The sequence below is a fragment of the Fukomys damarensis genome, unplaced genomic scaffold (assembly GCF_012274545.1).
Source record: "Fukomys damarensis isolate Sample0158 unplaced genomic scaffold, DMR_v1.0_HiC HiC_scaffold_14, whole genome shotgun sequence".
Lineage (NCBI taxonomy): Eukaryota > Metazoa > Chordata > Mammalia > Rodentia > Bathyergidae > Fukomys > Fukomys damarensis.
In genome coordinates this window covers 55,239,961-55,264,886 of record NW_022900926.1, presented here as the reverse complement: position 1 = coordinate 55,264,886, position 24,926 = coordinate 55,239,961, and the positions used below count along the sequence as shown (strand labels likewise).

The following is a 24,926-nucleotide window of genomic DNA, read 5'->3' as shown; positions in this document are numbered from 1 at the left end:
TATAGATTACTGCTAATACACCATGGCCCCTCTTATTGTCATTATTTAGCTTCAACACATGTAACTTTTCACATGTGGAAACATTCCACTGCTTTAAGTAGTTTGACTTACACACCATATAGTCACTCAAATGTGCAAGTGTACACAAACGAAATAGAACACAGCGGCATTATCTACCCCGGCTTGAAGTGAAATGAGCATCGGACAGAGTTTGGCTGAGTAATAAGTCCAAGGTCACAGGTACTCTGAATCTTCCTCCCTCATGCCTCACATGTTGAACCCATGCTTGGAAGGCCCTCACGATGCGAAAGAATGGGGCCACCTCCATTTTTAATAACCCTTGTTCTTTACTTCTCCTATCATGAATGACAATTGTCCTGGTCCTACAGAGAAGGAACTGTATTTAGAGAGGCCTTAAAATTTTAATTAACTGGTCTAAATTGTTGAATAAATCCCTGTGTCTCTAGGGATCAAACCCCAGTTGAGTAAGAGGAAAGAAGCTAAGTGCATTGACTGAGAGAAATTCCTGGGAGTAATGCCTAATTAGTGGCTCTTTCTCCACCCAAGTAGCAAAGGACTATTGATGTCACCATAAAATTTAAGAGTTTGCATGAAATAGTGGGAAAGATGGATGTATAATCAGCCATTTTCAACATGATGAATGCAACCTAGGGGTAATACTCAAATTAGCAACAAGAGGAAGGAGATGGAGGTTAAACAGTCAAGCCAGTTTTGTGAAGGCCCCGGCTGTGTCAGGTGTGAACCCTTCACTTGCTACCTCACAGAGGTGGTCCAGGTGGTCCCAGGAGAGGGTGAGGGAGGGGCACCCAAGGAGCTCAAAACATATTTATTAGCCAGTGAGGAAACATAATATTTACAATAACTATGGCTATCCTAGCATGTGCTAGCTAAACATCGGCTTGACTTAACCACAGCTCATGCCCAAGCTGTAAAAGAATGACTTGTTGGAACAAGAAAGCTGGAGGAGGCCTCGACTAAGGTGAGAAGGATTTTAGAAATTTGCTTATTTTCTATTGAGGTATGAGGATGGGAGCTCCTTTTGACAGCAGAAGTGCTGACTAGCTGATTAAAAGACAAAGAAGGCCATCTCAACATGAGAAATATGTCAGAATTTATTTTATTTTGAGGACAAGATCTTTGATTTTAGCTGATGTGGCTGGACCGTGAGTTTTAAATTACATTTGAAATGTGCAATACCAGGCACACACACATACAAAAATGTTGTGTTTCTGTGAGGGTTTCTTCTTATATTTGAATCAAAGTGCAAAACATTTGTTTTCTAGATTTTTTTAAATGCATGTTCTCTAGCTATCAAATCAGTTACAAAAATAAGCACTCAATGATCAATGGAGGATGAGAGCCAGTGCTGTTCTTGGGTAATTTTAATTTGCTGCAGGCCTAAAAGAGCACCATCTCTCCCTTCCCCCAAACCCTCTCTTGCCTGGAGCAGCCCTTCTGGTGGGTGTAAAGGGAGAAGGAGAAGTAGGCTTCTGAGTGAAAGAGAAAAGCTTTCATGAATGGGAGGGTGGGTGTTCAAAAGATAAGTACTTCAGATCTGAATGATTGAAGGAAATGACTTTTCTAAATCAATCTTGCGAATAATTAAGTCAATCAGGGCACAATTCCTTTCACACGGAGTGGTTCAGCCCCCCTCAGCCCATCCCCAGATCCCAGGCTTCCCACGTGGACTCTACCTGAGGTACAAAGTAGCCCACCCCACTTTCACACCAGTATCGGATAACAAGGAATTAGAACGCAGGCACTCTCATCAAATCTGTCATGGTAAATTCAAGTTATTATTTCAAATCATTTGCCACCTGAGGTGTTTTGCTTGTTTTCAGTTCAGGAAATGTTCTTGTGCTTTTTAAAATTAAGTTCCCAAAGTCATGGGGGTCAGTCATCCAAACTTCTCATTTAATGGACTCTGGATATAGGAAATGGCTCAGATAGAGATCTCACAGTCAAGCAGCCCTGTAACCAGAGGAAGTGGAGTGAAGTGGGTTCTTCCTTTTCCCATCTTGTGGATTTCATGGGGAAGGTTTATCAAGAATACCATCCTCCCAGGGACAGAGATGTCAAGGGAATAGGGGTGTCAGTGTGGAGCCTCTTGAGTTTATGGTCTGTTAAAGCTCCACACCAGTAACCCTGCTCTACACCCTCAGCACTGGGTGAGAATAAGGGAGAGAGGAGAAAACACAGCACCAAGCAGGTGCCTCAACCCAGGTCTAAGATCCAGATCCAGATCTTCATGAACAGATCTAATTATCTTCTGGAAAGTGTGTGGTCTTGTGTTAAAAAACAGGACAAAGAACAGTCTCAAGTCCTTATCTGGACTTGGTTTTCCAGACATTTTTTAAGTGCTAATTACTGGTCCTCACTCACACCTCGCCTCGCCTCCTGTGAAGGAGAGTGAGAAGTTTCTGGGAGTGGAGAGTGCTGGACCTGAACCTACTGCTGCTCCACCCCTTTTTTCTATGGTGCCCAAGGGGCTCAGCCCAAGAGGACTTATGTGTTTTGACACTGGTTGCTCAGAGATCCAAGACAGTAGTCATTAAAGCTCTCTGCAGATGTTCCGAGGATGGAAATGTTTTAAGGAGAGAAAGGAAGATGGATCTGAGTGATGTTGCTTCTGTACCTTATTTGATCCTCCCCAGGACTATCACATTATTTTCTAGAGAAGGAAACTGTGGGCTACATGGAAGTAAGATCAACTAGGAAAAATGGATTAGAATACAGAAAGGAAACAGAAGCTCACTTCCTATTGTCCACACCCCAGAAAGAAGCCAGCCCTGCACCCAACTGCACCAGATCAAGAAAGTGCCAATGAATGAATTCTGAAGACTGACATGCAGCCACACACCAAGATCTCCCCCGAAGGGCAAGTATGACTATAATACTCCACAGGGCATGACTACCAGCCTGGCATCCTTCTTCCTTACATCTTTTCTCCCAGCCATCTCCCTGTCACCAGGAACCATTCTCATCAGTCACTCTGTCCTCTGCATTTCAGGGCTGGGAATAATGAAATTGGGGGGGGGCTGCATATGTTGTTGTCTAAGTTCATTTCTCCCCACACTGGTTAAAGTGGATTTTTAATGTGACAAGCAGGTTAATGCCAGTGAGCAAGTCTGAGGGGCTAATGACAGTATTTCAGAAGGCGAGGACTGGCAGTGTTCTCCTGGGGTTCTCCCCTTGCACAATTCCACCCCATTCTAAGAAGCACACATCTCCCCCCCATCAACCTCCCCAAAGTCAAGCTCCGGGCCCTCTCCCAACCCAACAGTGGTTTTACAAAACGCGATTACAAAAGGGTAGTTACAGAAAGACCCCACTCCTTTTTCTATGTATTTTTGCCCCCAAACTTGAACCCAGGCCCCCACTTCACCGGCTTCCTATACAGCTTAAATTTGAAAACACAAAAGAATATATCATTGCTTAGAGAAAAGAAGCAAGCAGGAGATAGAGATGGGAAAGGGCAAGTTCAGGCTAGTAAAGCCGGGAACTTGGAGACTGTTATAAACCCTTTAGCACTGTTGAAACAATCAGATCACTCAATCACCCATAACATTCCATATCCCATAAATTAGCCTGGTGGGTGCCTCATACTGTTAAGCAAAGGGTTACATTGTTCCAACACTAATATCTGGCTAAAGAAAAACAATTTTCATTTTAGCTCTGAGAAATTGTGCTTATTCCACTCCTTATGACAACCTCCTTAATGAATATATAGAAATGTAGCTTTCTGTCACTAACATTTTATTTTAAATATTACTTTGGCTTTAGGTATAACATGAATAAAACTTTTCAACGGTGCTCAGTTTCAAAAATTGTTTTTGTCCTCAAAATTAGAAGGTAGATATTTTTGAATGATAGATGTCATTCAAAATAGCTTTTTTCAAAACACCATTTTTGCAAGTTGCAAATACTAATACTTCTGAGATGCAAATATTCACACAGCATGAAGTACCATGCTATCTACCACTCAACACACTGAGAAAAATAGAACGCATATTCCTGATTCCTTATAATTCTTTTGAATTGTAAAACCAAAGCAACAAATATACGTGACATATATTACATACCAATTACTGAACCCATAAAATTAAAAACACATGCCACGTTCATCACCAATCCTCACCTATATCCCAAAGCAGGTAGATAACACAGAGAACGCACAGAAAAGAGAAGGCAAGAGAGAAAGGTAGTAGTACAAAGAGATGGAAGGAAAAGTGAGGCACTGTGGAAGAAGGGCAGTACTGTGGCTGAAGGAAGCCGAGGCTCAGGCAGGAACCTCTGCCAGGATCTCTCCAGGTGAGCTGAAGCAAAAATGCTCAGCACAAGACAGGACCAAAGGAGGGACAGTTATGTCACAGTCAGCCCTAAGATCGTGTGTACTATGTGTCAGGCCCACGATTTCACTCTTTCTATCATCATAACCAACTTTTGTGGTTAAAGCACATTTTCAGATGGGAAATTAAAACATAGAGAGTACCTTGCCTAGGGTCATACTGCAGTAAATGGCAGAGCCAGGAATAGAGCCCAGCAGGTAGGGTTCAAAAGTCCATGAATGCGGCATATATGCTCTCCTGCATCCCAAACTTTCTCAAGTTTGGCTATGTTAGTGTTGCTCTACCCCACCAGTTGCCTGCAAAGCTCTGCCTCTACTGTAGAACACTGACCCGCTCAGCCATTGGCTACTGCTTTTGGGAACTGTCCTCAGACTTCTACCAGCTTTCTTTGATTTGTCAGAAGTGGGAATTTCTACTTTCTTGACAATGGATTTTTTTATTGTTGTTGGGGGGGGGCTGCTAAAAATAAGAGCCATTTGTGCCAAACTGGGTGTACTCTGGAAAAGCATTTTTAAGATGAAAATCAGTGAAAGGCAACAAAGAAATATGACTGGTTTCCTTGTATGGTACAGGAATCAACTTTGGTAGTAGGAAAAGAGGAGTTCAATTGAACATTACAAGAATTTGTGCATGAGAATCACATAGTTCCTTCTGAGAAATTGCTTGTTTTAATCACATCCCATCATTTCCAGACTTTGCAGCTATTTGCCACCTTCAAGAAGGCCTTCATTGAATTAGAATGCATGTCTTTAGGCTGATCTTGCATACCTTCAGCTTTTTCATAATGTTGTCTACAGCATTCTTGCCTTTCCTAATAGCAGAGAAAGAAAGAGGAACATCAGGACATTCATGAGATTGGGATAGGAATTGTTTTCTATTTAAGCTTTAGTATCTAATGACAGGTACACTAGGAAAAGGTATAATTACTTCAATATCCAGATTCCACAAGGTATACTGATCTGGGAATGCCCAAAACCCAAGAGATCAGTATTGGTAGCTTCAGGACTTAACAGTTCATGCAGAATTAATTAGGTTAGGTAGGATCTGATCTGACTCATACTATACATATTAGAGATTGATGTATAAACCAGAGTAGACATTTATTTATTTGCCATTGGGCAATTGTTCTTCCCATATCTACACAACCTATTTGTGAGGAAACTGTATTTCTGTAGTGTGTGATTTCTCTCCTTCAGGATTTCAAGAAGCCTTTGGTCATTTGTCACAATATCATCACTTTAGATGGCAGACATAATAGTAGGTTCAGTAACTAATCCTACATTAGGTTATTTCCATTATCCATTTCCTTGCCTTATTTTCTATGCCTGGTTGTCTTGAATAGGCTAGCTGTTTCCCAGCCCACCTACAACTTGACCTCTCAGTTTGGACAACCACATACACAAAGAACTTATCAGTTGATAATCAATGCTCCTTACTTAATATTAGAATTCAATTATATAGTGCTAGGTTTAAAAATAAATCAAAGTGTTTAACTGTTCCCTCCTCACTAATAACAGTAACAGTAATAGCTAACATTTGTTAAGTTTCTACTATTTCCCAGGTGCCTCTGTAAGCACTCTGCAGGTATTAACTCAGTTAACCCTCACAACTAATCTACGGTAGGAGGTAGTTTCCATTATTACCCACATTTCACAGATGAGAAAACTGACCTGAGAAATAACTCTGTCAGGGTCACAGATTTAGTAACCAGCATGGCTAAGATGCAAACATAGTTTGATGCCCACACTCTTAACCACAACACAAAGTTACTTTCTTAGTCTTTTCTACCTGAGAGTTATGACTATTAAAACGGGGTTGGGGAGGAGGAAGCAGCTGTTCTTCTCTCGTGCTCTGACTCTAGCTAACTGCCCTTGACATTTTTGCATTTTATCCATGCAGAACCAGATTATATTTGTAATTAAACTCTAGATAAGTACTTGTTCTTCAGTAGAAGCAAAAATTTAAAAAGATTTCACTGAAGCTGGTAAAATATTTAAATCCAATTATGTTCTGAATGGAATGTAAAGATCCTCTCCTTTGTTAGCAGAACCTAAGGGAATCCACAGGATCATTCCATTCTGTGCTCTTCTACCTGTTTCCTTATAGATACTCTCCCATTGCAGTTTCTGGGGCTGCCAGCTTGTTGCAGCTACATTTGGGGATGAGAACATGAAGCATGATGCTTGTGCATGGAGCTTCCATTTAGATGGGGGTTAAAAAGAAAGTGGAACTATCAGGTGTCTGGAGTTAATATCCACTCTACTGAGAAAGCTTAGGCAACTAATTTCATTGTTCTGCCTTCGTTTTTCTCTCTTTAAAATGACTTTAAGAATACTTGCTTCAGTCCACCTCCCGGGGGGAGATTTGAGATTCAAGAGGCAATGTTGAGAAAAGCACTTTTGCCTTTTTAGACTAATAATACAAATAGAATGTTTCATTATTTTTCTGCTGCAGGATACCTGCATGGTACTATTCTAAAGCTTATTTTAGCTTACTTCGAGAAGCAGACAGATTTGGAACATATGACCTTTGCACAACCTTCAATAACATGATTAAACAAAGCAATAGGCTGAGTTGGTGACAGCAGAGGTCTAGTGGGAAAACTTCGGATGAAGTCAGAATGCCGGGGGTTTGAGTCCTGAGTCCAGATTCTGCTATTTGAATTGAACAAAACTGAAGAAGCCACTTACACTCTCCGGGTCTCAGTCTCTTTATCTGTAAAACAGGAGCTCCACTGTGGAGCTGTGATGATTCCTCAGAATAACACATATGAAATGTCTTTATAAAGTATCCTGACTCCACAGTCTAGCATCCAGAATCCATTTTCTTGGTTTAGGGTTGGAGGAGACCTCACACATCTTCTGGTCGAACCGTTCCATTTTGCAGGTCAGAGAACTAAGGCTCAGAAAGGCCAGATGACTTCTCTTCCAGGGCCTTATTTCAGGACTCCTGTTCTCAGTCCCTCTTTTTCCTCTGACTTCTGAGTGGCTTCTTATCATAAAAGGTACAGGAAGCCTCACTGGACAAGCAGCTCCTGAAAGAATGGAGCATGAGCTGGCAATGTTTCAGGACACTAGACAGCTTGCACCTCAGTTATGCTCTCTGCATAAAGGAGAAAATGTCAAGTAGAGGTTGGAAGAAATAGGTTCCCAACCATTAAAGTAATCTGCGCACACCTCAGTGAGTAAATACCGTCATCCATATAGGAGCTGGTAGCAGTGAAACAAAGGTGCTTTGAAAGGATTACAAAATGTATTTGTACCAGAGCCACGTAAAAGCTATTTTCAAGCCAACAGGAAGGGCATTTATTATTTTCATTTAACATTTATTAAGTAAAGTGTGTTCTAGGGCAGGCTTTCAACCTGAACCCTTTTTGGCTATGTGCATTAGCTTTTCAGACACCTGAAATTTCTTCCTCTTACTTACAAAGATGCTTTTTGAATTGCAAGTGGTAAGTAAATATCAGGTCAGGCCTGGAGAGAAACCTGTCAAATGGTTCAAGACTCCCCCTGATAGAAGGTATCAGACACCTGACCTTCAGTGCATCTCAAAAGATTCGGTAGAAGGAATTAAATCCTCAAATGTTCATACTACTGTTAGGTAAGGAGAAGCAGAAAAACTTCATGGGTGGAAGAAACATGTGTTGTAATTGAGATACCCAGGAATCTGATAAAAGTGCACATTCTGTCCATCTGGGAATGAATGCTGAGATTTTTGCATTTCTAACCAGTGTCCTGATGACGCTGAGGCTAGTCTGGGGACCACACCAAGGAGCAAGTCCATTCTGTATGCATTCATCCTTAGCTGTGGTTGGATGGTCTGAGGCTAGTATTAAGCAAAAAATATGTTGATAAATTTTGCCCCTCAACAGACAAGGCATGGGAGTGAGAGACTCATGTACTTACTATTCAGGAAATTTTAAAGATAGAATTTTAACTAAATGGGAAAGGTTAAGCAGCTCTGCATCTCCTATAGTACTTCCCATAATGCTTTGCTGTAACTAAATCCCTAATAGATAGATATGTTAGACTGAAGTATAGGGTAAGTAGATATCTAGTTATATTTCTGAGGGATTGGATGATTACAGAAATTATGATTTTAAAATTGTTCACACAAGCAAAATTACTCAATTCATTATTTTGCCCTCAGATCATCAAGTGATTTTATATATTAAATTTAGCATTAAGCTATATCCTGTAGATCCTCAGATTCGGCCCCTGTTCTGCATGGAGGAATTCCAATGTTAGTATCTTCATGTGGCACCCAGCCTGTTACCCAATACTGTAAATAAGATCTCCACAAGACAGTTGTTCCAGTGTGTCAGTGCATCAGCAAACAAAAAGACATACTGACTCTTAGACAACTGTATAAGCACTGATTAACTGTTATTATTTCAATTTTCCCTTTATCACCAAATATCTATTGTACAACAAATTTGAAATACTGCTTTTTTCCAAATGAATAAATAACTTTAGTTTTAGGATAACAGATATTAAAAACATCTAAATCATGAACTTTGTATTAATAAATTTGTGCAAAGCAAATGAGGCTGAGTCCAAAGGAAGTTAATCCTAGAGTTATAAAAATTTAATTGTCTCATATACATCTTAGTCACAAAGAACCTGTACACATTATCTTTTTCTCATTAGCTTTATTGAAGTTTAATTTAAGCATGTAGGATAAGTTTTGACAGTCTTGAGATTGTTGCCATAACCAAGCTCCCACATGTTTTTTATGGTCAATCCTCATCTTACCCTAAGATTACCTCCTTGATAACCACAGATCACAGATTTATATCACTATGGTTGTACCTTTTCTAGATTTTTCAGTTAAATGGAATCACATGGTATATAGTATTTTGTGTGTGTGCATCACTTCTTTCACTTTGTGTGAGAATTGTCCGTAATGTTGTCTATCCAATACATTTTATTGCTAAATAATATTTCATTGTATAGATATATCATGATTAGCATATCTGTTGATACTGATACACTCTGCATATATACTGCACTCAGTTTGGGACTATTGCAAACAAAATTTCCATGAACATTCATTTAGGCCTTTGCACAGATATGACCTTTCACTTCTCATGTGGACATACCTAAAAGTATCATTAATGAATCATATGTCAAGTGTATGTTTGCTATAAGAAATTGCCAACCTATTTCTCTGATGTAGCTGTGTTCTTTTGCACTTTCACCAGCAACTGAGAGTTCATTGCTTTACATTTTTAACAACACTTAGTATTATTTTAATTTTAGCCATTCTAGTTTCAAATGCATAAGAACTTGATTTCTAGCATGACAAAAATAAATATATCCAAAAAAGTAAAAGCACAAGATTAAATAGGTGCACATGGAGCCTCTGAGCTAAAAGAAAAAATATGCACTTTATTCTACACATAGGCCTTTTCCAAGTTTGATGCCAGAAATGAATCCAAGTTGCTACTAATTTGAATGAGGTCTATTTTCTACCTCAGAACATGTTTAATGAGGACTAATTTCTGCAAAATTATCTCAGGTAAATGCTAGGTGAAGACAATTCTCTAAGAGGAGGGAGTCTTCACCTCTTCTAGGACCAAGAAAATGGGCCTGAGGATGTAGTTTCCTGGAAACAGTTGCATAATTTAATCGTGAAGCCAAACAATTGGCCAGAGGTTCCTAAGTAGTATTAAAGACATTCTGAGTGTGAGGCAAATCACTTCCTAGAACAGCAATCAGTTCTTATCCTATATCTACATAAATGTAAAAGTAAATGAACAAATAAAAACTTTAATTCCAGATTTTTTAAAGTATCAATAATTTGATATTGCAATTAAATTAATATTTCAATATCAATTTATTATATTCTTTTTTATAAAATCATGAATATATAAATATAGGTATATATCAATATCAGATAATAAGCTAAAATGCATGAAACATTACAATCTTTCCAAGTGTGCCCCAAATCTGAGATTCATAAATGCAACAGTTGAATATATGTACAACCTACAGATGCCATTGTAAAGGCCTCCAAGAGTAGGGGAGGCTGTATGATTCCTTCAAATATATAAATTCTGTGTTCTTGACGGTAGTTTCTGCTATCTCCCTTCTGAGTCTACCAGGATTCCTTTTGCAGCAAATCCTAACTGCTTTCCCCAGAAGCTGTGGCCCAAAGAGAAATTCCTACCTATTCCGTGAAGGTCTCTTGAGCTCAGGATCCTTTTCCCTCTGTGTGGCAAAGATGAGACTTCTTTCCTGCAGAGATCACAGGTGAATATGTATAGTTTCAAGTCCCCTTTGACCCCTAGGAACGCTGCGGCTTGTGGGATGAGATTCCCTATTTCTCTACTATTGCAACCATTGAAGGTCAGTAACAGGCAGGCAGGTGGGTCAGTGACAAATTACATTTAAAGAACAAAGGCTAACTCGTGGTTCATCTTTCTAGTGAATTCCCAAATTCTGGAGTCATGTGAGTCCAAAGGGGAAACTTGTGAGAGTAAGGGGAGGAGGAGCAGTGAGAAAATAGAAACAACAAAAATATGCACGCTTTCAGTGTTCTTCCTGCTCATTAGACCAGCACTGAGCCAGTTCTCATGTGGCCTGAATAACTGATACTTTTTATAAGTAACTGAAGAGCTATAAAAATCTTAACATTTAAGAAAACAACAAACAGCTGTGGCAAATGAGCGAGAAAAATCTAAAGAGTGAGCCCGTCTGGGCGTCAGGAGGGCATGCTGCTGCCTCACGAGGAAGTGCTAAAACGTCACTCACATTTGTTACCTCACTGTGTTTCCCTGGCCGGTCACACTTCTCCTGCCCCCACGTCACCCCACTCCTCTATCAAACAGAACAAATGTATGTCACCAAAATGCTCAGCAACTGTTTCCTAAAAACAGCATTTCTCAACACAGCATACCTAACCATGTGTCAAGCCGTGGGTACACATGAGGAATTCCTGATCAATGGAGTGAGCAAAACCTCAAGTCGAAGTTCAGCTCCCATCGCATTCAGGCTGAGCCTCACTGATCTGGGGCCCCTGGGATTGGTTCACGTGTGCCCTAAGGTGCTGCACAACTGCCTTTGCCTTCAACGGAAAATGTCATCTGCAGGGACCGCAGCTGGCAAAGGGCAGCAACAGCCCTCCCAGCTTCCTCTGCTTGTTGGCCGTTAGTACAATAGTGAGGCAATTGCCAGCGGGAGGCGGTACAGTGAAATGATTAAATGTATTGGCTTTGACCTCTGAAACATAACCCCAGTGCTTATTACTTGATGGCCTTGAGCAAGTTAACTAACTCCTCTGTAACTCAGTTTCCCTATAAGTAAATATCACATCGGACCAAATTATCTTCCTCAGCCCTTAGGCTGAGTCTTAGGTGGGCTTGTTCAACAGTGACCTAGAATGACTTTGAGGGAGCACAGAGGCCTTAGGTAATTTTCTTAATAGCACAAAATAAATATCAGTCAGGACAAACAGAAAGTGAGTAGGGAAATGGTATCCCTAGATCCAACTACGTGGATATTTACATTAAGTCTAAGTGGACTAAACACTTTCAATTAAATGGCAGGCTTTATCTTAATGGGTACAGAGGGAAACTTAATTATACATTGTCTGTGATACTAAATTTATAAAGATTTAGATAGGTTGAAATGAATTAGATGCAAAAAGATACGCCATTCTAACAGTGTAAGAAGACTAGAGTAGCTATAATAACAACAGATAAAGTAAATAGACTTTGTTACAAATAACTTTCAAGAGGAAAAATTTTCATAATTCATGAAAAATCACAAGTGTATATGTACCTGATAACAGAGCTTCAAAATATATGAAGTAACAATTGACAATCTAGATCATCTTACAATTATAGAGAATTAAACTCCTTCCCATAAAACTGTACAAGATTATTAATAAATGCTGCCATAATTTCCCCTTTTGTTTGATTCACATCCTCAGACATGTGAAAAGCTACCACCCCAGCTCCCTAGCCCTACTACAGAAGCCACACAAGCTCCGGCCCTGCCACAAGGTACAGACATGTGCATGTTACCCTGCTGGAGGAGGCTTTCACAGCTTAGTCTATGGAGTGACAGCTGAGAACTGTAAGGTCTACAGCTACATTTTTTTTTCTTCTGAGCTTGTTTTATATGAACCAACTGTAGAAATACAAGTCTGTTTCTACAGTCATCCTGCCATCTGCTAGTCTTGGTAGCCATTGCTGGAGCCCTCAGAATCCTCCCCTAAGACCCTAAGTTGTTTGGAACATTGCCCAAAAGATATTTAGCCACCACATTTCATGCACGTTGCCTAGAACAAGACTGCTGCTTGAAGAGAAAGTGATATATTAAAATGAGGGTCATGTGAGGTATTGAAATCCCTCAAAAATGTCCAGAGCAAAAGAATTTAGGCTCTGCCATTTAGTTTTAAAAATATAGTCTTCATTTCTAAATATTTATTATCAATTGTTTGGATTTAAGTAAAGATCGTATTTGAAGGGAAAATGACAAAAATAATTCTTTTTGAAGAATGTGAAACATGAGGTTACTTTTTAGGGGTTCCTTCCTGGGACTGTGTAGCTACATCAGAGTATTTCACCCTGTGGATCATCTGAACAATAAGATATGTGTGATACAAGGGCATTCTTATCCCAGATGAATTACACAGTGTCTCCAGATAAGCAACTTATTTTTCATTCACTCAGGTAGAGTTTTAGTTTAAAAATCTGCAAGTAGAGAATTACACATTTCCAGTTTGTGGATTCAATAGGTTTGTGTCTCTAACCATACACCATATTTGCAGTATTCCATGCTTCCCAACAGCCCTTGCTATACCGAGGATGTGACGGAGACAGATCAAAGACCAGCAAGTATGGATATGGGCAAGAGAGGCCTTTAAAAGGCTTTCTGTAAGACCCCTGGCTTAAATTCACACTCCCGGTCCATTCAGACATAGATGGGAAGAACAAAAATTTTTGGCCTCAGTGGAAGTGGAGAAGCCACGTCTGAATCGTGAGGGCATCAAGTCTCAGGATGCCTTTCCAACACAGCAGCAGCTCCAAGAGGGAAGAGCCTACTGCTTTTCAAGTTCATTCACCTCTACTCTCACAGGTAGCTTCCATACTCTCTCCTTAAAGAATATTCCCAGCACACACCTTCCAAATAGAGGCAACAAAGCCCAATCCGCTGCAGAAAAGCTGACCATTGCTAACAAGATAGTTTCTCCCTTCAGGAACTTGTTTCTCTGGACTCTTCTTTGATAGAAGGGCCCTATTAAAAAAAGGGAACACAATTACAAAACTCTCCGTTCTTTAACTGAGTGTGTTTTCTTTACTGAAAAATATTGCTGAAAAAAAAGAAGAGGACTTGGCTTGTTTCCTGACTAATCTTTTCAGTGCTCTAGAAGGGCAAATAGGTGACAGGCATGAGGGGAAAGTACTTCCATGGACACATTTTTTTACTGGAATTTGTCCTATTTCAAAGCTTTTCTGCCAGATTCCATTAGGAAATTGCAAGCAGATTCATATATCCAAGTGCTCCTCTCTTTCCTACTCATAAATATATAGACATCATATGGCAGAGAGAGGGAAGAGGCTGCTTCTCTCACATGGCATACCCTCGCATAGCAGACGTGAAGGCACATGCAAATACCGAACACAGTAGTTTGTGCATATGTGCACACGAATATATATCACGTTATTACTACTCATCAATGAGATTCCAAGTAGCTACCAGAGAGAGGAGAGCAAAGTCACAATCGATACAGCTGTACTTTAGAATGTCAATCGAAGGCAGTGACAAGAAGATGGGCAGGTTGCCCCCAGCAATATGAAAAGAACAGGAATACCTAAGGATTGATTAGGGGCTGGGCCAAATTCCAGCCCTGAAGTCATCACAAATTATGCTAAGAGCTCCGGGTGGTAGGGTGGGGAGAGGCTCCAATTGGCATTTTTGAGCCACACATCTCATTCTTTTGATACAGACATCAGGACTGTCAGGGAAGTGATCAGAGAATTAAAAAGCCCAAGCAGGAAATGAACTTGGGAAGGGCTGCTTTCCCATCCAAATGCTTTCAACTTTCCTAAGAAATGTATCTGCTTCTTTAAAACAAGCCAATATTACTATTCTATTTTGTCATTCTGGTCCCTAACAAAGGGCAAAGCCAACGTGCAGAAAAACAAAGAACAGTAGCTGAAAATGTCAGTGGACAGGTAGGCAGGATGCTGCATGGCAGAGCCTTCCATCTGGAACTGAAAGAATACCAAAAAAACAATCTTTTTAAAGGGACTATTCACTAAGGTTTTTTCTATATTCTTTCAAAAACACTTATGTCTTGTCCTTTTGTAGACAGAGACATAAACTTAATCACAAGCATATTGTATGAAAGAAAATGTATAGACCTTCTAGACCCCAAAATATATAGCAACAGTTCCAATTTTTATTACCAGAAATAACTAGCGGAAATGAGAAGCAGGTGTGGGAAGGCTTTCCCGAGCAACGCCAGGCTTCATTTTAATTCAGCTGTGTACAACCTGCTGCTGCCCCCCATCTTGCTGTTGCTCGTACATTCAGAGGTCAAGCTACTAAAATCAGCCAAATACATTCAAATTAATTTTGTTTAAACCCCAGCCCTAGCTGCTTGCCAAAGGAACACTTCAGCAACTTCTGGCAGCACTAAATCTCGGCATTAGGGAATACAGTTTCTCCTTAGATGACACAAAATGTTTGGTACATGAGCTTTGGGAATCTCAGAATAAATCAATGAGAATGTAAAACTGTATTTGGGTGGGCGGTAAAAACATAAAATTGGTTCTATATTCCCTTTGCTGGTAAATTAAATCTTAACAGAAAATGGTGTATATGGCTTGTTAGTATTACAAATTGTTTCTGTTGTGTTAACCTGTGATAAGTGTCCTTTGTTTGAGGATTACTACCTGGAGAAAAGAAAAAGTGAGGTATATGAGCTAAGGTTATACCTCTTTTCCTTCCTGCAAATAACCCATATTTTTTTTAAGTCTTTTAGGCAGCCTTTGTGATTCTTAGAAATTTTAAAATTGTATAAGAATTAAAAAGAAATCTTTGGCATCTGCTTTGAATATAGACATCAGAGACTACTGCTCACAGTAAAAGAAGAAATAGACTACACACTGAACAGGATTCTGTTTGAAACTCCTGCTGTAGGGTCATCCTTTGTTAGTTTGCAATCCAACTCTTGAAAGTATCCCATGACAATCTCAGTAGAAAACTGAAAAAAGGGGCTGAAGCCCTGGTTCTTCCCCAACTTGGTGCTAACCCGTGACAAGGCACTTAACCTCTAAGGAATTTAATTTCCCTATCTGTGTAATGAAGCATTGAACAAGATAATTTCCACTGCTACAAAATTTTACAATTCTAAGTGAAGCATATATGGCTGTGTTGATATGGATCTGCTATACTTAGTCCTACAATGAGCTAAAAAGACCTAAAAGGGATAAATAATTCACAATAAGAGAGTCACCAGATTCTAATGAATAAATATGTTTAGAATTCCTCTCTTAAGGAACATTAGCACAACCTATGATTTCTAGCTGTGGTAGTGCTAAGGCCCAGACATCAGCAAAAGAACTCTCTCAAAGAAAGGTCAAAACACCAACCTCAGGATGTCAACTCACTCCCGCTGATGATTTCACCCACTGGATACCCCCAGAATGCTGGCTGTCCCTTATTAAGCCTCTAATATGACCAAGAGACAGGCAGTGACTTCACACATGCATGTGCAGACCTCATGGATGGATGGGCTTGACTCCTTGCTGATGTGATGAGTAATTACATTGGCTGGGCAGATAATTATAAGACTGATATAATCTTCTGTCATGGTTAGAATCAGGGATAAAGAGCTTCAGACTACAAGTCTGACATGATTCTAGAACTTACCTAGAACTCTATCTATTGTTGGGCCTACCTTTCTTTTCTTGCTATTTGAATGTGGCGATGCAAATGTCCTTTGACTGCCTATGTTCTCCCTGACTTACATGATGAATTTCTAACTGCTGGAAACAGCACTGACACAAGCATGCACACTGCTCTCTTGGAAGCATGAGTGTGCATGGTTCTGCATGCACATGTGCATGCTCTCCTGATGGAGACTTACTTAAAAAATAAAATCCTTGGGCAATCACAAAACTGAACGGAGTTTTGAAACTGCAGATACCAAAATGTGTCATATGTCAACAATGTTGTTAAAATGTTGAGTTTTCCACCATTATTAATAGGGGAACACTTGTGTGGTATTTGCACTCATAATGTCTTTGTGTTTATGTGGCGTTTTACCCATATGACTCAAAAATATATTTGTTTGGTTGAATAACTGTTTTGAGTTATAGAGTCTCTCTTATTTTTAAATAGTTTCTCCCTACAATATGAAATAGATTCAAACTTTTTGAAAACTCTGAACATTTCCACTGGATTTAATAAAAAGTCTAACATTGATTACTACAGAATTTCAAATGAACTGTTTTTTGTAATAAATTACCTCTGGCTGATACAAATGCAGCTGTTCTAAGTTAAATTCTATTCCCCTCCGCTATATTCTGATTCTAAAGTTCTAACCCCTAATACCTAAGAATGTGACCTTGCTGGGAAATAGAGCCATTGCAGGTGTAATTAGTCAAAACAGAGTCATAATGGAGCAGAGTGGGTTTCTCATCCACTATGACTGCTTTTCTTATTAAAAGAAGAAACTTGGGTTGAGGATTTAGCTCAGTGGCACCACACCTGCCTCACAAGCACAAGGTCCTGAGTTCAATCCCCTGTACCAAAAAGAAAAAATAAAAGAAGAAATTTGACAGTAGTTACACACAAAGACAATACCATGTGGAGGTGAAGGAAAAGAGGAAGAAGCCTTTGCAAACTAAGAAATGAAAAGATTGCCAAGAAATCTCCAGAAGCTAGGAGAGAGAAAAGGAATAGCTTTCGCTTCATGGCTCTCAGGAGGAGCCAGCACCATTGACAGTTTGATCTCAGACTTCTAGCCGCTAAAAGTATGAGACTGTATATTTCTGTTGTTCAAGCCACTAGTTTTGTGGAACTTCATTATGATAGCCCTAAGCAACTAATACCATAATCAAATTTTGGAAAATTTTCGCTGGGCTTTTCTTTAAATTATCAAGAACAAAACTTTCTAACAATTTCTATAAGTCTGATAGGTTCATCCTCCTAACTACAAGTGCACGTGCACACACACACACACACACACAATTACATGACTGGCCACACCCAAACACACAACTCTGTCTGGACAAGGTCCCATTGACAGCAGTCCTTGGGAATGCCCCAGAGACCATGCTGTAATAGTAGACGTCAACAGGGATGTGTTTTCTTACTCTCAGTCTTGAATTAGTAAGACAAAAAAAAAAAAAAAAAAAAGGTACACTTGCATATTCACTGGTTTAGACCCAGTCATGATTCCTTTAAAGCCATTGCCAATAGATTTTAGTCATTCTCTGGCAAAGGTTTCTCTTCAACCACAAGTACTACATAGTTACTGAATGAGTCATCACCTTGAGTAATCTAATTCCTTGACCGGTACATGCCTGCCACTCACAACACGTGTTGTCTTTAGCTGTGTACTATGTTTTGCTCCATTCCCTGGGTCTTTTTTTTAATACTTTTTTAAGGGTAGAGCTAAAGATTTACTATGAATCCTTAGAGGACAAATCTCACTTACTTAGCAGCATGTGAAGTGGCCAGTCATCAAGAACCAAAATGGTGTTATTAAGCTTTCTCATACCTTCAGCTCAGTGTGATGTCTCCTTATTACTAAATTTAAAAAGCACAAAAGTAGCATTCTTTTGCTATGGAATCCAGAGGAAAATAAAAGGAAAGAAACCAAATGGTGTTTTCAGGAAGGATGAGAACAAACCAGAGCACACCATGGCCAAACTCCACCAGTGTGGAGTGTATCACCAGATGTGTATCACCCACATGTATCTACAGATGTTTTCAATGTCTTCAGGAAGAATGCAATAAAACCACCACCAAAGCTAAGCCTGTTACCTCAGGTGCAAGATAAAGATCATGCCACTGATCATCACAGTAGAAAATGAGTGTCAATTAAGCAATACTAATCACAGAAATAATAAAGCATAAATAGTAATACACATAATACAAGGCCATTTTTTCAGAGGATATATTGTAATGTAACAAAAAGTCACCAAGTAGCCAAAGAAATATTGAGAAAGCAAAACAAAGTTGAAAGTGATACACTGCCTGATTTCAAATTATATTAAGAAGCTACAGGGCTGGGGATTTAGCTCAGTGGTTCCATCACCTGCCCTGCAAGTGCAAGGACCTGAGTTTGATCCCTAGTACCAAAAAAAAGAAAGAAAGAAAGAAAAAAGAAGCTACTGGAGTCAAAATAGTATGGTTCTAGCAAAAAAAAAAAAAAGACACATAAACCAATCATGTAGAGTCAACTAATCTTAAACAAGTCCACCTAGGAGAACAAAATTTTCAATGAGTAGTGTTGGACAAAATGGATATCCATATGCAAAGAAATGAAATGGACCCTTATACCCTATACAGAAATCAACTCAAAATGTATTAAAGGCCTAAATATAATATCTGAAGCCATAAAATTTCTAGGAGAGTATAGGGGAATAGTTCCTTAATATTGCCCTCAGCAATGATGCTTTTTATATCATACCAAAAGTTTAGACAATAAACAGATAGAAATAAATAAGACTTCATCAAACTACAAAGCTCTGCACAACAAAGAAAGCATTTGACAGGGCCGGGGATTTAGTTCAGTGGCATCATGCCTGCCTCTCAAGTACAAGGTGCTGAGTTTGATCCCAGTAACAAAAAAAAAAGAAAGCAAGAAAGTAAGAAAGAATATGACAAAATGGATGGCAACCTGTGATTGGGAGAAAATATTTGCAAACCATGTATCTAATAAATGGATAATATCCAAACTACATTTTAAAAACTCACACAATTCAATAGCAAAAAGCCAAATAACTCAATAAAAAATGGACTAAGTACTTGAATAGAAATTTTTCCAAAATAGTCATAAAAGTGAACAATAGGTATATGTAAAAATGTTCAGCACTATTAATGGTTAGAAAAATAAATACAAATCAAAACCACAATAACCTCTCAACTGTTAGGATAGTTATCATCAAAAAGGTAACAAGTGTTGGCAAAAGTATGGAGGAAAGGAAATTCTTGCAAACTGTTGGTGGAGATGTGAATTGATACAGCAATTATACAAAACAGTATGGATTTTCCTAAAAAATAGAATTATCACATGATCCAGCTCGTGAGTGTGTGAATTCTTCTTCTAGGTGTATACTCAAAAAAATATCTATTCATTGCAGCATTATTTACAATAACCAAGATATGGAAATGACCTAGGATGTGTCATTGGATGAGTGGATAAAACTTGCTGGTGTATGGCTAGGCATGGGGCAGACACTTTTCTAATATGTACAAGGCCCTGAGTTTGAATAACAGAATAACATTTAAAAAAAAGTGTGTGTATAAAAGAGAAATTGCCATTTATCCAGGGATGATCCAAGATGACATTACACTAAGTGAAATAAGCCCAATACAGAAAGAAAAATGCAAATACTGCACAATCTCATTTACATGTAAAACCTAAGAAAAAAGATCAAATACCTGGAAACAAAAAGTTGAACAATGACTAGGAGGGGCATAGAGGGATAGGGGAAGAAATGGGGAAATATATATCAAAGGGTAAAAAGTAATAGTTATGAAGGAAAATATGTCAGAGATCTAATGTACAACATAAGATCTGTAGTTAATAATGCTGTATTGTATATGGGAAATTTAAAAACAATAGATTTTAGATGTTCTTACCATGAGCATAGCTATTAAGGTGACAGATATGTAGGATTGCTTGACTGCAGTAATCACAGCACTATGTAGATGTACATGAAAACATCATATTGGAACACTATCACCATTCCTGTTCAATATAGTTCTAGAAACATTAGCCACAGCAATTAGACAAGAGAAAGAAATAAAAGGAATAAAGATAGGAAAGGAAGAAGTTAAACTGTTATTATTTGCTGATGATAGGATACTCTACATAGATGACCCAAAAGACTCTGCCAAAAGACTTCTAGACTTAATTGACAGATTCAGTAGAGTAGCTGGATACAAGGTCAACACTCAAAAATCAGTAGCCTTCTTGTACACAAATAACAGACTCATGGAGGGAGAAATTAGGGAAATAATTCCTTTCACAATAACATCTTAAAAAATGAAATCTAGGAATCTAACAAAGGAGACAAAAGACCTCTACACTGAAAACTACAGCACTCTGAAAAAAGAAATATAAGAGAATATAAGAAAATAGAAAGACATCCCTCGTTCCTGGGTAGGAAGAATCAACATAGTGAAAATGTCCATACTTCCAAAATTGCTATACAGATTCAATGCAACCCCAATTGAAATACCACAGAACTTGAGAAAAGTATATTTGAGTATATTTCACAGAACTTGAGAAAACGATCTAAAAATTCATTTGGAACCAGAAGAGACCTAGAATAGCAAAAGCCATTTTAAGCAACAGAGACATGACAGGGGCTATCACAATCCCCAACTTGAAGCTATGCTACAAAGCTGCTGTGATAAGAACAGCATGGTGCTGGCATAGAAACAGATTCGAGGAAGATTCAAAAACAACACCAGATACTCAGCTTCCTCATGTTTGACAAAGGAGCCAACCATCCTCACTGGAGGAAAGATAGCCTCTTTAATAAATGGTATTGGAAATATTGGCTTTCAACCTGCCAAAGATTAAAACTAGATCCCTATCTTTCACCATAAACTAAACTAAAATCCAAGTGGATTCAAGATCTAAATATCAAAACAGAAACATTAAACTTACTGGAAATTAGGTAGAATTCTCAAAGACACTGACATAGGAAAAGACTTTATGAACAAATCCTCAGCAGCACAAGAACCTGCACAGAGAATCAACAGCTGGAATCTCATTGTATTAAAAGTTTTTTCAGTACAAGAGAAATCACCAACAGAGTTAAGGGACAACCTACAATGTGGGAAAAATTTTTACCAGCTACTCCTCAGACAAAGGACTAGTATCTAGAATATATAAAGAACTCAACAAAATCAGACCTCCCAAATACAAAGACCTGATTAAAAAAATAGGCATCTGAAAGGAACAGACATTTCTCAGACAGACAAGTAAAGGCAGTAAATAAATATATGAAAAAATGTTCAATGTCACTAGTCATTTGAATGATATAGATGAAAACAACACTGAGATTCGACCTTACTGCAGAAAGAATGGCTGCTATGAAGAAATCAACCAATAATAAATGCTAGTGGGGATGTGGGAAGAAAGGAACCCTTCTCCATTGTTGCTGGGAGTGCAGAATGGTGCAACCACTGTGGAAGTCAATATGCAAATTCCTCAAAAAACTAGGATTAGAGGTCCCATTTGACCCAGCTATCCCTCTGCTGGGTATCTTTGCAAAAGAATTAAAAGAATCATATCACAGTGATATATGCACACCCATGTTTATAGTGGCACAATTTGTAATAGCTATAACTTGGAAATAGCCCATTTGCCCATCAACTGGAGACTGGATAAAGAAGATGTGTTTTTTCTACAAAATAGAATACTACTCAGTCATAAAAAATGAGAAAGTAGAGACATTTATAGTTAAATGGATGCGCATTGAGGCTATACTCTTAAGTAAAATAAACAGGGCACACTTGATTAAATACCGAATAGTTTCTCAGGTGTGAAAAACTAAAAGTGTAAACTAAACACAAGTTCCCGAGTTTGATCCCCGGTACAAAAAATAAATAAATAAATAAAAACCTAAAAGAGTAAATAAGGATAAAAATGTATAACAGATAATGTGACTAGGAAGAAAATGGCTAAAGGGGAAGTGGGAAGGGTAGGGCAGAGGATATAAGGGAAACGAAAAAATGAGGAAGGGTGAAGTGGGTGAAGGGAGGACAGGGGTATCGGGAAAAAATAAGAGCCCAGACATCATGTAAAGGTACAAGATCCCAATGATAAATGTAAATGTATTGTTTGCTTTAAATGTACCAAAGGGGAAAAAATAAGAGCCCAGACATATCATGTAAAGGTACAAGATCCCAATGATAAATGTAAATGTATTGTTTGCTTTAAATGTACCAATAAACTTAACAGGAAAAAAATAGGTTTGTATGCTGGACTGCATATAAAGGGACAAAAAGAAAGCAGGTTCACTGCTTCCTACCTACCGTGGTAGGGACTGTTTTTCCTCCGCCATGCCCCCTTACCTTGGAGTCAGATGGCTATGGACTGAAACATCTACAAACTGTGAGGTAAAATAAACATTTCCCCCTGTAACATCCTTTTGTGGGTATTGGGTATTTTGTTCCAGCAATGGCGAAGTAACTAAGACAGGCAGTGAAGAAATAGTTTTTTGTTTTTTTTCTTGTGTATTGATACTGTGGCTCAGCACTTGGCAAGGTCTTACAAAGAAATCTAAATAGGAATGTGCTTTGGCATAACATAGTGTGTGGAATCCTACGGTAAAGACTGGCTACCCTGTCAAGCTCATGTCATAAGAGATAGCATAGGGACTGATGTGAACCATAAATCATCTTTTTAGTTTTTTCCTTTGTGAAAATGACCAACAATATTCTCACCCTCCAATGTTGAGAGTGTTTAGGATGAGGCTGGATGAGACAGTGTTTCTAAAGTCTGAAGTTAAGTGGAACGGAGAGCTGTACAACTTGTGGGATTAGAAACCCCTCACAGAAATGATTTCTTCTGCCTTGTCAGGGTTGCCACGCAAGGTTAGGATAATATTCTCTAGAATCTAATATTATTAAGTTTAAGTACATTTTAAACTTTCTATAACATGTGAGCACAAATAAAAATAATGACCCTTGAATTTTAAAAATTCATATTGGACACTTTAAATATACAATAAAAAAGAAGCTTTACCCCAGAGTGAGTACAGACACATTTCCTGGTCGACTTGTCAACTGTCTTAATATTTAGTGTCTTACAGTTTACTCTCCTTATCAATAAAGTGAAGACATTACTAGAACCTTGCCAATAAGATTATGTGAAGAGCAAAGAAGACAATTCTTGCCCAGTATTTAGCACTGGCCAGTGCATGGACATAGCAAATCCTCAATAAATCTTGGCTATCATCAGCAAAGCCACCAATGTTGGATCCCAGCTTTTTACCAGGTGAGGAAAAAGCAGATGACCAAAGGCCTAAGGATTAGAGGGACTCCATGTTACAATCATGCCCGGGCTCTTCAATCTGATGCCAGTTTCAACTCGGTATCCTCAAAAGGCATTTTGGCTACTTATATCTTGTTTTGCAAAGTTAACATCAAAGGTCCACAGCAAATGTTTAGCCATTGAAAATGGGTCACACTCCTTTTATTCTAACTGCCCTGGACTGCAAGTTTGGTTGGAAAATATCTCTACCCATCATGGAGCTGACATCCAGGGAATGAACTGACCCCCTCTGCACCTCAGTGCTTTCTCCTCAAAGGAGCAATGTGACAGTGCTGCTTCAAAAGATAATCGGCAGTTACAGGACCAAGTTTTGTGAATATACACAAGACTAAATCATCTAATGTACTAACTAGGAAAAGCCAACTCAAGTTGTCAGCAAGAAGAGGAACATAAAAGCCAGCAGAGTGCCTGACAAATCATCAGCACCTAAGACAAGCTGGGAAGAAAGAGAAGCAACATGGTGTCTTCCTGATTGGATTGGTGTCTGATCACAGCTTTGAAGAATGTTTCAACTGAGAAAGAAGAAACACCAGCACAAACTAATCTCCAGATCTCATCAGTCTCTGGTTATGTACGCTACCCCTAAATTTAATCAGGTCACAGCATATTTCTACAGTTTAAATCATCTCAATATATATAACTTTATATATTGCCTAAGGGCCAGATAAATTACACATATCTGCACTCATACAAATGGAAACGGTTTACTTGTTTCTGGGTACAACTGTATCATCCAATTCCTGAGACTTGCCTTCTGTGACTGTTGAAAACATGAGAAGTCTCAGTGACTTAAACTTCCTACCCTGAATGCTTTGTTTTTTTCAGAACTTTAAAGTTGGAACATATGACTTACTATCTTGCATGGGGTCTTTATTCAGAAAACATTAAGTGCTTATTATCTCAAAAGAATTCTATAGGGTGGAGTGGGTGAAGTTGCAAATTCTTATTCATCTGCAATAAATATTGAAAACCACCTCTTCCAAAAAATACCAAAGGTGTGATTGTGAATTAAGCCAAGCCTTCACTCTCAAACGGATAGACAAGGGAGGGGTGCATGCATGCGAATAAGAAACTACAACACAATGTGAAAGTGCAACAACCATCAGATCCGTGGGCTTTCCCCCTTTTCTCACCCCTCCTGCTATGTGTGAACAGAAGTGGTGGCAAGGTGGGGCACTTCCCGGAGGAGACAGTAACAGGATCCAGCACCAGAGCAGGGCCCCTTCCCAATCATGTGTGGAGATCGAGCCTGAGAGCCACCGTCTGTCTTCCTAAATTCCCCCAGGGCTCTGT

The 24,926-nt window shown here is 38.9% G+C and overlaps 1 long non-coding RNA gene across 3 annotated transcripts in view; it reads right to left on the bottom strand.

Annotated features, from left to right (window-relative positions):
• LOC104868472 overlaps nt 1-24,926 on the bottom strand; it is a 49,577-nt gene that overhangs the window by 1,982 nt on the left and 22,669 nt on the right. The window contains exons 1-3 of one of the 3 annotated variants that reach the window (XR_782024.2): nt 15,979-16,194; nt 10,542-10,609; nt 5,038-5,181 (exon numbers count right to left, since the gene is read on the bottom strand). This is a non-coding gene — a long non-coding RNA (uncharacterized LOC104868472). Of the gene's footprint in view, nt 1-5,037; nt 5,182-10,541; nt 10,610-15,978; nt 16,195-24,926 lie in introns of those variants that run through there. The other 2 variants (XR_004517148.1, XR_004517147.1) reach the window with 2 other exon arrangements.